This window comes from Engystomops pustulosus, chromosome 4, assembly GCF_040894005.1.
Source record: "Engystomops pustulosus chromosome 4, aEngPut4.maternal, whole genome shotgun sequence".
NCBI lineage: Eukaryota > Metazoa > Chordata > Amphibia > Anura > Leptodactylidae > Engystomops > Engystomops pustulosus.
Window position 1 is genome coordinate 204,911,673 of NC_092414.1, and position 12,480 is coordinate 204,924,152.

Here is a 12,480-nt window from a genome sequence, read left to right on the forward strand (position 1 = left end):
ATTTTAGAAGGAAGGAGGTTATGGATAAAAAATATATTTCATCAGACTCTACCCTAATCTATACATGTAACATATCATTAACATGTAACAAATCTGCAGTATAGTAGCAGTGGTGTGTCAGCCATTGCAATGCAAATATTAAGCTCCACCTCCCTGCTGTGGCCATTGCAGATGCTTTTGGGGTAATTGCTGTTGGGGTAAATATCACAGCCATTCTGCTGTGTGTGCAGGTATCCTACCAGCCCCCATCATTATTCTGTCTATGTCCCAGTAGAGGCTGAGGCTGCGTCCTCTGTGCAGTAGCATGCATGTCAGTCTTAATCCGCCCCTGACTAGGAGGGGGGAAGGGTACAATTAATCTGTATAAATAGATTAATGGTCCATACAGAAAAGATATGGTGTAAAGTTGTTCCATGTTAAATCACATCAAAAGACAAGGGGGGCACTGTCTCCGTCAGGAGAAAACAAGGTTTAATCACCAGAGGCGACCGGGCTTCTTTACTGTAAGAAATGTGAACCTGTGGAATAGCTGAGCTGAGGAGCAGAGCACAGCAGGGACAGCAGTGAGCTTCAAGATGGGTCTAGATGCCTTTTTTACATCAAAATCACATTGATGGTTATGTTATAAACTCGAATTATTTCTTATCCCATTCCCATCCCTTCCTTGGTCGAGGTTGATGGGCATGTGTCTTTTTTTCTCAACCGTATTAACTATGAGATTTGGAAAAACTTCAGTCTAGGTTTTGAATAAAAATAAAAACACATACACTTTGGGAGGGCCTGTCATGTCTTCAGCAGGGACTCCCAGTCTCCGGTCCTTGCGGTCCCAATGGGCTAGAAGTGATGCGTAACCTAAATTGTATGAAGTAATGAAGGGGTTAACCTGTTTTCTCCTTGTGATCTGCTGTGTCATGGCAAGTAATGATTGAACCGTCACGCTGCGCTCCCTCCTGACAGCTCCTCACACATCTTAGAGCATCTGCCACATGTGAACAGCGCCCTCATGATCTCGCTTTCATCGTCTTGTGACACACGCGCCATATAACTCCGCCACTTCCTAGGACATCCCCCTCCTCCCAATGGCTATCCCTTTAACGTGTGGCGTTAACAAGCGTTGGAGGAGTATTAAAAAAGGGATTCGGAGCAGAACTGTTATAGTTGCTCGTGTCAACCAATCAGAGCTCAGCTTTCATTTTCCCACAGCTGTTTACAAAATGAAGGCTAAATTCTGATTGGTTGCCATGAGCAACTAGAACGGTTTTACTCTCAGACACTTCTGATAAATCTTCCCCGTTGTGTTGTCCTACAGGGAGTATGGAAGACGTACGGCAAACAAGAGAGAAGCCAAAAAGGATGTAAAATATTTACATAAACTATTACATGATGGAAATCCATCTGTTATACGCACGGCCGCCAGCCTGGGCACTAGGGGGGTTCTGCTCGACAACCATTGGTTATGGCTAGAAGACCGCGTGCGTGTCCGTAGTGAGCAGAGTCAGACATGGCAGTGCTATGCTACACACCGAGCATATAACACTCATCTATCTATATATGTACGCCCTCTATGGGTGCTCGTACGCCCGCAGAGTAATGTCCTTTCTAGGAATTCCCTCATTTATGTGAAATCTCACCCGTTTAGCAATTTAAAAAAATCTCTATTCATGTGACGAGCAGAGAAGAGTCATATTTATCCAAGATGAGTCAAGTTTAGAGGCTGCAGTCAAAATAAAGTTAAAATTTTTATCTTTCGAATCACATCAGGCTTGGGGTTCTGAGAGTTACAGATATACCTGCGGCCAGGTGGGTGCACTCACCAGGCGCATTGTGTGCCCAGCCTGTTGTATAGCCTGCACCTTAACCTTGTGCAGGCTATAGCTAGAACCCAGCACTAGAAGATTATCAGGATTCCTGCCAGTTTTATTTAGGGTGTCCCTGAGGTCACATAGAGAAGGTACAGTGCCATGTGCGGGTGCCAGCTGGCACTGGATCAGATCACCCACGCCTGCCTTATACAGGGAGTCACCCAGGTACAGGGCAGAGGCAAGGCTTCAGATCACACCACTACGGAGAGGAGGAGACGGGCCGCAGCTACTCCTACTTCCCTGTATGTGTACACCTGAGACAGGTGTGACCTGAGCTACGTCACTACTGCATCACCCCAGGAATGCCCCGCTCTGCGTGTGGGGTGAATACCTACCTCGTCACTGAGTATTATATACACCACAGTGTAATCATTATACAGTCTATAGATAAGGACTGTGGATAGATAAAAAGTCATTTATAGGGTGAAAAAAAAAGCAGAAAAGGGACATTTTATTTATTCCGGATGCAAATTTTTGGCCCCTACATCCAGAGACTTTATAAGAGAAAATCTGGAGAAGGGGGCAAAATATAAACCCCTTACCTGACATAGTAATAGGCCGCCACCATGTGGCCATTATATGTTACTACAACAGGCTCAAAAAGTTGTGAACTTTACAAAAATGATAGCATGCCCTTTTTATTTTACCTTTATCACTCAGAGACTGAAGCCGATCTGTGTTGTGTGGTTTTGCATTAAGGAGTCTCCAACCAAGGTCAGAGGCCACATTTATTAAAGCCCCCGCTCCAGTTTTGTGTCTGACGTTGCACGTTCTTTTTAGTGCTTACACAGGTATTTACACAACAGGCAAACTGCACCCGGTGGGCCCGAGGCTGTCGCTTCACACAGAATCTATGCTTATAACACATGGAGGTTGTAGGTTTTCATCCATTCCTCAGCGCTTCCCCGAACAATCAGAGTGTGACCAGGAGTATACACCGTGCTATAGGGCATGGTGGGATAGAGTGTGACCAGGAGTATACACCGTGGTATAGGGCATGGTGGGATAGAGTGTGACCAGGAGTATACACCGTGGTATAGGGCATGGTGGGATAGAGTGTGACCAGGAGTATACACCGTGGTATAGGGCATGGTGGGATAGAGTGTTACCAGGAGTATACACCGTGGTATAGGGCATGGTGGGATAGAGTGTGACCAGGAGTATACACCGTGGTATAGGGCATGGTGGAATAGAGTGTGACCAGGAGTATACACCGTGGTATAGGGCATGGTGGGATAGAGTGTGACCAGGAGTTTACACCGTGGTATAGGGCATGGTGGGATAGAGTGTGACCAGGAGTATACACCGTGCTATAGGGCATGGTGGGATAGAGTGTGACCAGGAGTATACACCGTGGTATAGGGCATGGTGGGATAGAGTGCAACCAGGAGTATACACCGTGGTATAGAGCATGGTGGGATACAGTGTGACGTGGAGTATACAGCGTGGTATAGGGCATGGTGGGATAGAGTGTGACCAGGAGTATACAGCGTGGTATAGGGCATGGTGGGATAGAGTGTGACCAGGAGTATACACCGTGGTATAGGGCATGGTGGGATAGAGTGTGACCAGGAGTATACACCGTGGTATAGGGCATGGTGGGATAGAGTGTGACCAGGAGTATACACCGTGGTATAGGGCATGGTGGGATAGAGTGTGACCAGGAGTATACACCGTGGTATAGGGCATGGTGGGATAGAGTGTGACCAGGAGTATACACCGTGGTATAGGGCATGGTGGGATAGAGTCTGACCAGGAGTATACACCGTGGTATAGGGCATGGTGGGATAGAGTGTGACCAGGAGTATACAGCGTGGTATAGGGCATGGTGGGATAGAGTGTGACCAGGAGTATACAGCGTGGTATAGGGCATGGTGGGATAGAGTGTAACCAGGAGTATACACCGTGCTATAGGGCATGGTGGGATAGAGTGTGACCAGGAGTATACACCGTGGTATAGGGCATGGTGGGATAGAGTGTGACCAGGGGTATATACCGTGCTATAGGGCATGGTGGGATAGAGTGTGACCAGGAGTATACACCGTGGTATAGGGCATGGTGGGATAGAGTGTGACCAGGAGTATACACCGTGGTATAGGGCATGGTGGGATAGAGTGTGACCAGGAGTATACACCGTGGTATAGGGCATGGTGGGATAGAGTGTGACCAGGAGTATACACCGTGGTATAGGGCATGGTGGGATAGAGTGTGACCAGGAGTATACACCGTGGTATAGGGCATGGTGGGGTAGAGTGTGACCGGGAGTATATACCGTGGTATAGGGCATGGTGGGATAGAGTGTGACCAGGAGTATACACCGTGGTATAGGGCATGGTGGGATAGAGTGTGACCAGGAGTATACACCGTGGTATAGGGCATGGTGGGATAAAGTGTGACCAGGAGTATACACCGTGGTATAGGGCATGGTGGGATAGAGTGTGACCAGGAGTATACACTGTGGTATAGGGCATGGTGGGATAGAGTGTGACCAGGGGTATATACCGTGCTATAGGGCATGGTCGGATAGAGTGTGACCAGGAGTATACACCGTGGTATAGGGCATGGTGGGATAGAGTGTGACCAGGAGTATACACCGTGGTATAGGGCATGGTGGGATAGAGTGTGACCAGGAGTATACACCGTGGTATAGGGCATGGTGGGGTAGAGGGTGACCGGGAGTATATACCGTGGTATAGGGCATGGGGGGATAGAGTGTGACCAGGAGTATACACCATGGTATAGGGCATGGTGGGATAGAGTGTGACCAGGAGTATACACCGTGGTATAGGGCATGGTGGGGTAGAGTGTGACCAGGAGTATACACCGTGGTATAGGGCATGGTGGGATAGAGTGTGACCAGGAGTATACACCATGGTATAGGGCAGTGGTGGCGAACCTATGGCACGGGTGCCAGAGGTGGCACTCAGAGCCATTTCTGTGGGCACTCAGGTCATTGCCCCAGGACAGAGTTCACCAAACAGGACCAAATCCACCAAATCTTCCTGCAGACCCAGGCAACTAAAGAGATGCTGCTCTGCACACTATTTTAAAGCAACACTTCATTGGCTGTTTGGAACTGTGGGAAAATTAGGAAGTGTGGACTGAACTGCAATATCTCTGGATGTCATCCTGCTGGTCCCACCATTCTTCCTGTACAGAGACCCTGGAGAGAAGCTACAATGATAGTCTGAATTTGCACTGCTTCTTTCAACTGTATTGGTTGCCTCAGGGGGCCAACACGATTGAAAGATGTGGAATAACAGGTAGCAATAAGTTACTGCTTAAAATGCCATGTTGGCACTTCACAATAAATAAGTGGATTTTGGTTGTATTTTGGGCACTCGATCTCTAAAAGGTTCTCCATCACTGGTATAGGGCATGGTGGGATAGAGTGTGACCAGGAGTATACACCGTTGTATAGGGCATGGTGGGATAGAGTGTGACCAGGAGTATACACCGTGGTATAGGGCATGGTGGGATAGAGTGTGACCAGGAGTATACACCGTGGTATAGGGCATGGTGGGATAGAGTGTGACCAGGAGTATACACCGTGGTATAGGGCATGGTGGGATAGAGTGTGACCAGGGGTATATACCGTGGTATAGGGCATGGTGGGATAGAGTGTGACCAGGAGTATATACGGTGGTATAGGGCATGGTGGGGTAGAGTGTGACCGGGAGTATATACCGTGGTATAGGGCATGGTGGGATAGAGTGTGACCAGGGGTATATACCGTGGTAAAGGGCATGGTGGGATAGAGTGTGACCAGGAGTATATACCGTGGTATAGGGCATGGTGGGGTAGAGTGTGACCGGGAGTATATACCGTGGTATAGGGCATGGTGGGATAGAGTGTGACCAGGGGTATATACCGTGGTATAGGGCATGGTGGGATAGAGTGTGACCGGGAGTATATACCGTGGTATAGGGCATGGTGGGATAGAGTGTGACCAGGAGTATACACCGTGGTATAGGGCATGGTGGGATAGAGTGTGACCAGGAGTATACACCGTGGTATAGGGCATGGTGGGATAGAGTGTGACCAGGAGTATACACCGTGGTATAGGGCATGGTGGGATAGAGTGTGACCAGGAGTATACACCGTGGTATAGGGCATGGTGGGATAGAGTGTGACCAGGAGTATACACCGTGGTATAGGGCATGGTGGGATAGAGTGTGACCAGGAGTATACACCGTGGTATAGGGCATGGTGGGATAGAGTGTGACCAGGAGTATACACCGTGGTATAGGGCATGGTGGGATAGAGTGTGACGTGGAGTATAAACCGCGGTATAGGGCATGGTGGGATAGAGTGTGACGTGGAGTATACACCGTGGTATAAGGCATGGTGGGATAGAGTGTGACCAGGAGTATACAGCGTGGTATAGGGCATGGTGGGATAGAGTGTGACCGGGAGTATATACCGTGGTATAGGGCATGGTGGGATAGAGTGTGACCAGGAGTATATACCGTGGTATAGGGCATGGTGGGATAGAGTGTGACCGGGAGTATACACCGTGGTATAGGGCATGGTGGGATAGAGTGTGACCAGGAGTATACACCGTGGTATAGGGCATGGTGGGATAGAGTGTGACCAGGAGTATACAGCGTGGTATAGGGCATGGTGGGATAGAGTGTTACCAGGAGTATACACCGTGGTATAGGGCATGGTGGGATAGAGTGTGACCAGGAGTATACACCGTGGTATAGGGCATGGTGGGATAGAGTGTGACCAGGAGTATACACCGTGGTATAGGGCATGGTGGGATAGAGTGTGACCAGGAGTATACACCGTGGTATAGGGCATGGTGGGATAGAGTGTGACCAGGGGTATACACCGTGGTATAGGGCATGGTGGGATAGAGTGTGACGTGGAGTATACACCGTGGTATAAGGCATGGTGGGATAGAGTGTTACCAGGAGTATACACCGTGGTATAGGGCATGGTGGGATAGAGTGTGACCAGGAGTATACACCGTGCTATAGGGCATGGTGGGATAGAGTGTGACCAGGAGTATACGCCGTGGTATAGGGCATGGTGGGATAGAGTGTGACCAGGAGTATACACCGTGGTATAGGGCATGGTGGGATAGAGTGTGACCAGGAGTATACACCGTGGTATAGGGCATGGTGGGATAGAGTGTGACCAGGAGTATATACCGTGGTATAGGGCATGGTGGGATAGAGTGTGACCAGGGGTATATACCGTGGTATAGGGCATGGTGGGATAGAGTGTGACCAGGGGTATATACCGTGGTATAGGGCATGGTGGGATAGAGTGTGACCAGGAGTATACAGCGTGGTATAGGGCATGGTGGGATAGAGTGTGACCAGGAGTATACAGCGTGGTATAGGGCATGGTGGTATAGAGTGTGACCAGGAGTATACACCGTGGTATAGGGCATGGTGGGATAGAGTGTGACCAGGAGTATACAGCGTGGTATAGGGCATGGTGGGATAGAGTGTGACCAGGGGTATATACCGTGGTATAGGGCATGGTGGGATAGAGTGTGACCAGGAGTATACACCGTGGTATAGGGCATGGTGGGATAGAGTGTGACCAGGAGTATACAGCGTGGTATAGGGCATGGTGGGATAGAGTGTGACCAGGAGTATACAGCGTGGTATAGGGCATGGTGGGATAGAGTGTGACCAGGGGTATATACCGTGCTATAGGGCATGGTGGGATAGAGTGTGACCGGGAGTATATACCGTGGTATAGGGCATGGTGGGATAGAGTGTGACCAGGAGTATACACCGTGGTATAGGGCATGGTGGGATAGAGTGTGACCAGGAGTATACACCGTGGTATAGGGCATGGTGGGATAGAGTGTGACCAGGAGTATACACCGTGGTATAGGGCATGGTGGGATAGAGTGTGACCAGGAGTATACACCGTGGTATAGGGCATGGTGGGATAGAGTGTGACGTGGAGTATAAACCGCGGTATAGGGCATGGTGGGATAGAGTGTGACGTGGAGTATACACCGTGGTATAAGGCATGGTGGGATAGAGTGTGACCAGGAGTATACAGCGTGGTATAGGGCATGGTGGGATAGAGTGTGACCGGGAGTATATACCGTGGTATAGGGCATGGTGGGATAGAGTGTGACCAGGAGTATATACCGTGGTATAGGGCATGCTGGGATAGAGTGTGACCGGGAGTATATACCGTGGTATAGGGCATGGTGGGATAGAGTGTGACCAGGAGTATACACCGTGGTATAGGGCATGGTGGGATAGAGTGTGACCAGGAGTATACACCGTGGTATAGGGCATGGTGGGATAGAGTGTGACCAGGGGTATACACCGTGGTATAGGGCATGGTGGGATAGAGTGTGACGTGGAGTATACACCGTGGTATAAGGCATGGTGGGATAGAGTGTTACCAGGAGTATACACCGTGGTATAGGGCATGGTGGGATAGAGTGTGACCAGGAGTATACACCGTGCTATAGGGCATGGTGGGATAGAGTGTGACCAGGAGTATACGCCGTGGTATAGGGCATGGTGGGATAGAGTGTGACCAGGAGTATACACCGTGGTATAGGGCATGGTGGGATAGAGTGTGACCAGGGGTATATACCGTGGTATAGGGCATGGTGGGATAGAGTGTGACCAGGGGTATATACCGTGGTATAGGGCATGGTGGGATAGAGTGTGACCAGGAGTATACAGCGTGGTATAGGGCATGGTGGGATAGAGTGTGACCAGGAGTATACAGCGTGGTATAGGGCATGGTGGGATAGAGTGTGACCAGGAGTATACACCGTGGTATAGGGCATGGTGGGATAGAGTGTGACCAGGGGTATATACCGTGCTATAGGGCATGGTGGGATAGAGTGTGACCAGGAGTATACACCGTGGTATAGGGCATGGTGGGATAGAGTGTGACCAGGAGTATACACCGTGGTATAGGGCATGGTGGGATAGAGTGTGACCAGGAGTATACACCGTGGTATAGGGCATGGTGGGGTAGAGTGTGACCGGGAGTATATACCGTGGTATAGGGCATGGTGGGATAGAGTGTGACCAGGAGTATACACCGTGGTATAGGGCATGGTGGGATAGAGTGTGACCAGGAGTATACACCGTGGTATAGGGCATGGTGGGATAGAGTGTGACCAGGAGTATATACCGTGGTATAGGGCATGGTGGGGTAGAGTGTGACCGGGAGTATATACCGTGGTATAGGGCATGGTGGGATAGAGTTTGACCAGGGGTATATACCGTGGTATAGGGCATGGTGGGATAGAGTGTGACCAGGAGTATATACCGTGGTATAGGGCATGGTGGGGTAGAGTGTGACCGGGAGTATATACCGTGGTATAGGGCATGGTGGGATAGAGTGTGACCAGGGGTATATACCGTGGTATAGGGCATGGTGGGATAGAGTGTGACCGGGAGTATATACCGTGGTATAGGGCATGGTGGGATAGAGTGTGACCAGGAGTATACACCGTGGTATAGGGCATGGTGGGATAGAGTGTGACCAGGAGTATACACCGTGGTATAGGGCATGGTGGGATAGAGTGTGACCAGGAGTATACACCGTGGTATAGGGCATGGTGGGATAGAGTGTGACCAGGAGTATACACCGTGGTATAGGGCATGGTGGGATAGAGTGTGACCAGGAGTATACACCGTGGTATAGGGCATGGTGGGATAGAGTGTGACCAGGAGTATACACCGTGGTATAGGGCATGGTGGGATAGAGTGTGACCAGGGGTATATACCGTGCTATAGGGCATGGTGGGATAGAGTGTGACCAGGGGTATATACCGTGCTATAGGGCATGGTGGGATAGAGTGTGACCAGGAGTATACACCGTGGTATAGGGCATGGTGGGATAGAGTGTGACCAGGGGTATATACCGTGCTATAGGGCATGGTGGGATAGAGTGTGACCAGGAGTATACAGCGTGGTATAGGGCATGGTGGGATAGAGTGTGACCAGGGGTATATACCGTGCTATAGGGCATGGTGGGATAGAGTGTGACCAGGGGTATATACCGTGCTATAGGGCATGGTGGGATAGAGTGTGACCAGGAGTATACACCGTGGTATAGGGCATGGTGGGATAGAGTGTGACCAGGGGTATATACCGTGCTATAGGGCATGGTGGGATAGAGTGTGACCAGGAGTATACACCGTGGTATAGGGCATGGTGGGATAGAGTGTGACCAGGAGTATACACCGTGGTATAGGGCATGGTGGGATAGAGTGTGACCAGGAGTATACACCGTGGTATAGGGCATGGTGGGATAGAGTGTGACCAGGAGTATACACCGTGGTATAGGGCATGGTGGGATAGAGTGTGACCAGGGGTATATACCGTGGTATAGGGCATGGTGGGATAGAGTGTGACCAGGAGTATATACCGTGGTATAGGGCATGGTGGGGTAGAGTGTGACCGGGAGTATATACCGTGGTATAGGGCATGGTGGGATAGAGTGTGACCAGGGGTATATACCGTGGTATAGGGCATGGTGGGATAGAGTGTGACCAGGAGTATATACCGTGGTATAGGGCATGGTGGGGTAGAGTGTGACCGGGAGTATATACCGTGGTATAGGGCATGGTGGGATAGAGTGTGACCAGGGGTATATACCGTGCTATAGGGCATGGTGGGATAGAGTGTGACCGGGAGTATATACCGTGGTATAGGGCATGGTGGGATAGAGTGTGACCAGGAGTATACACCGTGGTATAGGGCATGGTGGGATAGAGTGTGACCAGGAGTATACACCGTGGTATAGGGCATGGTGGGATAGAGTGTGACCAGGAGTATACACCGTGGTATAGAGCATGGTGGGATAGAGTGTGACCAGGAGTATACACCGTGGTATAGGGCATGGTGGGATAGAGTGTGACCGGGAGTATATACCGTGGTATAGGGCATGGTGGGATAGAGTGTGACCAGGAGTATATACCGTGGTATAGGGCATGCTGGGATAGAGTGTGACCAGGAGTATACACCGTGGTATAGGGCATGGTGGGATAGAGTGTGACCAGGAGTATACACCGTGATATAGGGCATGGTGGGATAGAGTGTGACCAGGAGTATACACCGTGGTATAGGGCATGGTGGGATAGAGTGTTACCAGGGGTATACACCGTGGTATAGGGCATGGTGGGATAGAGTGTGACCAGGAGTATACACCGTGGTATAGGGCATGGTGGGATAGAGTGTGACCAGGAGTATACACCGTGGTATAGGGCATGGTGGGATAGAGTGTGACCAGGAGTATACACCGTGGTATAGGGCATGGTGGGGTAGAGTGTGACCGGGAGTAAATACCGTGGTATAGGGCATGGTGGGATAGAGTGTGACCAGGAGTATACACCGTGGTATAGGGCATGGTGTTATAGAGTGTGACCAGGAGTATACACCGTGGTATAGGGCATGGTGGGATAGAGTGTGACCAGGAGTATACACCGTGGTATAGGGCATGGTGGGATAGAGTGTGACCGGGAGTATATACCGTGGTATAGGGCATGGTGGGATAGAGTGTGACCAGGAGTATACACCGTGGTATAGGGCATGGTGGGATAGAGTGTGACCAGGAGTATACACCGTGGTATAAGGCATGGTGGGATAGAGTGTGACCAGGAGTATACACCGTGGTATAGGGCATGGTGGGATAGAGTGTGACCAGGAGTATACACCGTGGTATAGGGCATGGTGGGATAGAGTGTGACCAGGGGTATATACCGTGGTATAGGGCATGGTGGGATAGAGTGTGACCAGGAGTATATACCGTGGTATAGGGCATGGTGGGGTAGAGTGTGACCGGGAGTATATACCGTGGTATAGGGCATGGTGGGATAGAGTGTGACCAGGGGTATATACCGTGGTATTGGGCATGGTGGGATAGAGTGTGACCAGGAGTATATACCGTGGTATAGGGCATGGTGGGGTAGAGTGTGACCGGGAGTATATACCGTGGTATAGGGCATGGTGGGATAGAGTGTGACCAGGAGTATACACCGTGGTATAGGGCATGGTGGGATAGAGTGTGACCAGGAGTATACACCGTGGTATAGGGCATGGTGGGATAGAGTGTGACCAGGAGTATACACCGTGGTATAGGGCATGGTGGGATAGAGTGTGACCAGGAGTATACACCGTGGTATAGGGCATGGTGGGATAGAGTGTGACCAGGAGTATACACCGTGGTATAGGGCATGGTGGGATAGAGTGTGACCAGGAGTATACACCGTGGTATAGGGCATGGTGGGATAGAGTGTGACCAGGAGTATACACCGTGGTATAGGGCATGGTGGGATAGAGTGTGACGTGGAGTATAAACCGCGGTATAGGGCATGGTGGGATAGAGTGTGACGTGGAGTATACAGCGTGGTATAGGGCATGGTGGGATAGAGTGTGACCAGGAGTATACACCGTGGTATAAGGCATGGTGGGATAGAGTGTGACCAGGAGTATACAGCATGGTATAGGGCATGGTGGGATAGAGTGTGACCAGGAGTATACAGCGTGGTATAGGGCATGGTGGGATAGAGTGCAACCAGGAGTATACACCGTGGTATAAGGCATGGTGGGATAGAGTGTGACCAGGAGTATACAGCATGGTATAGGGCATGGTGGGATAGAGTGTG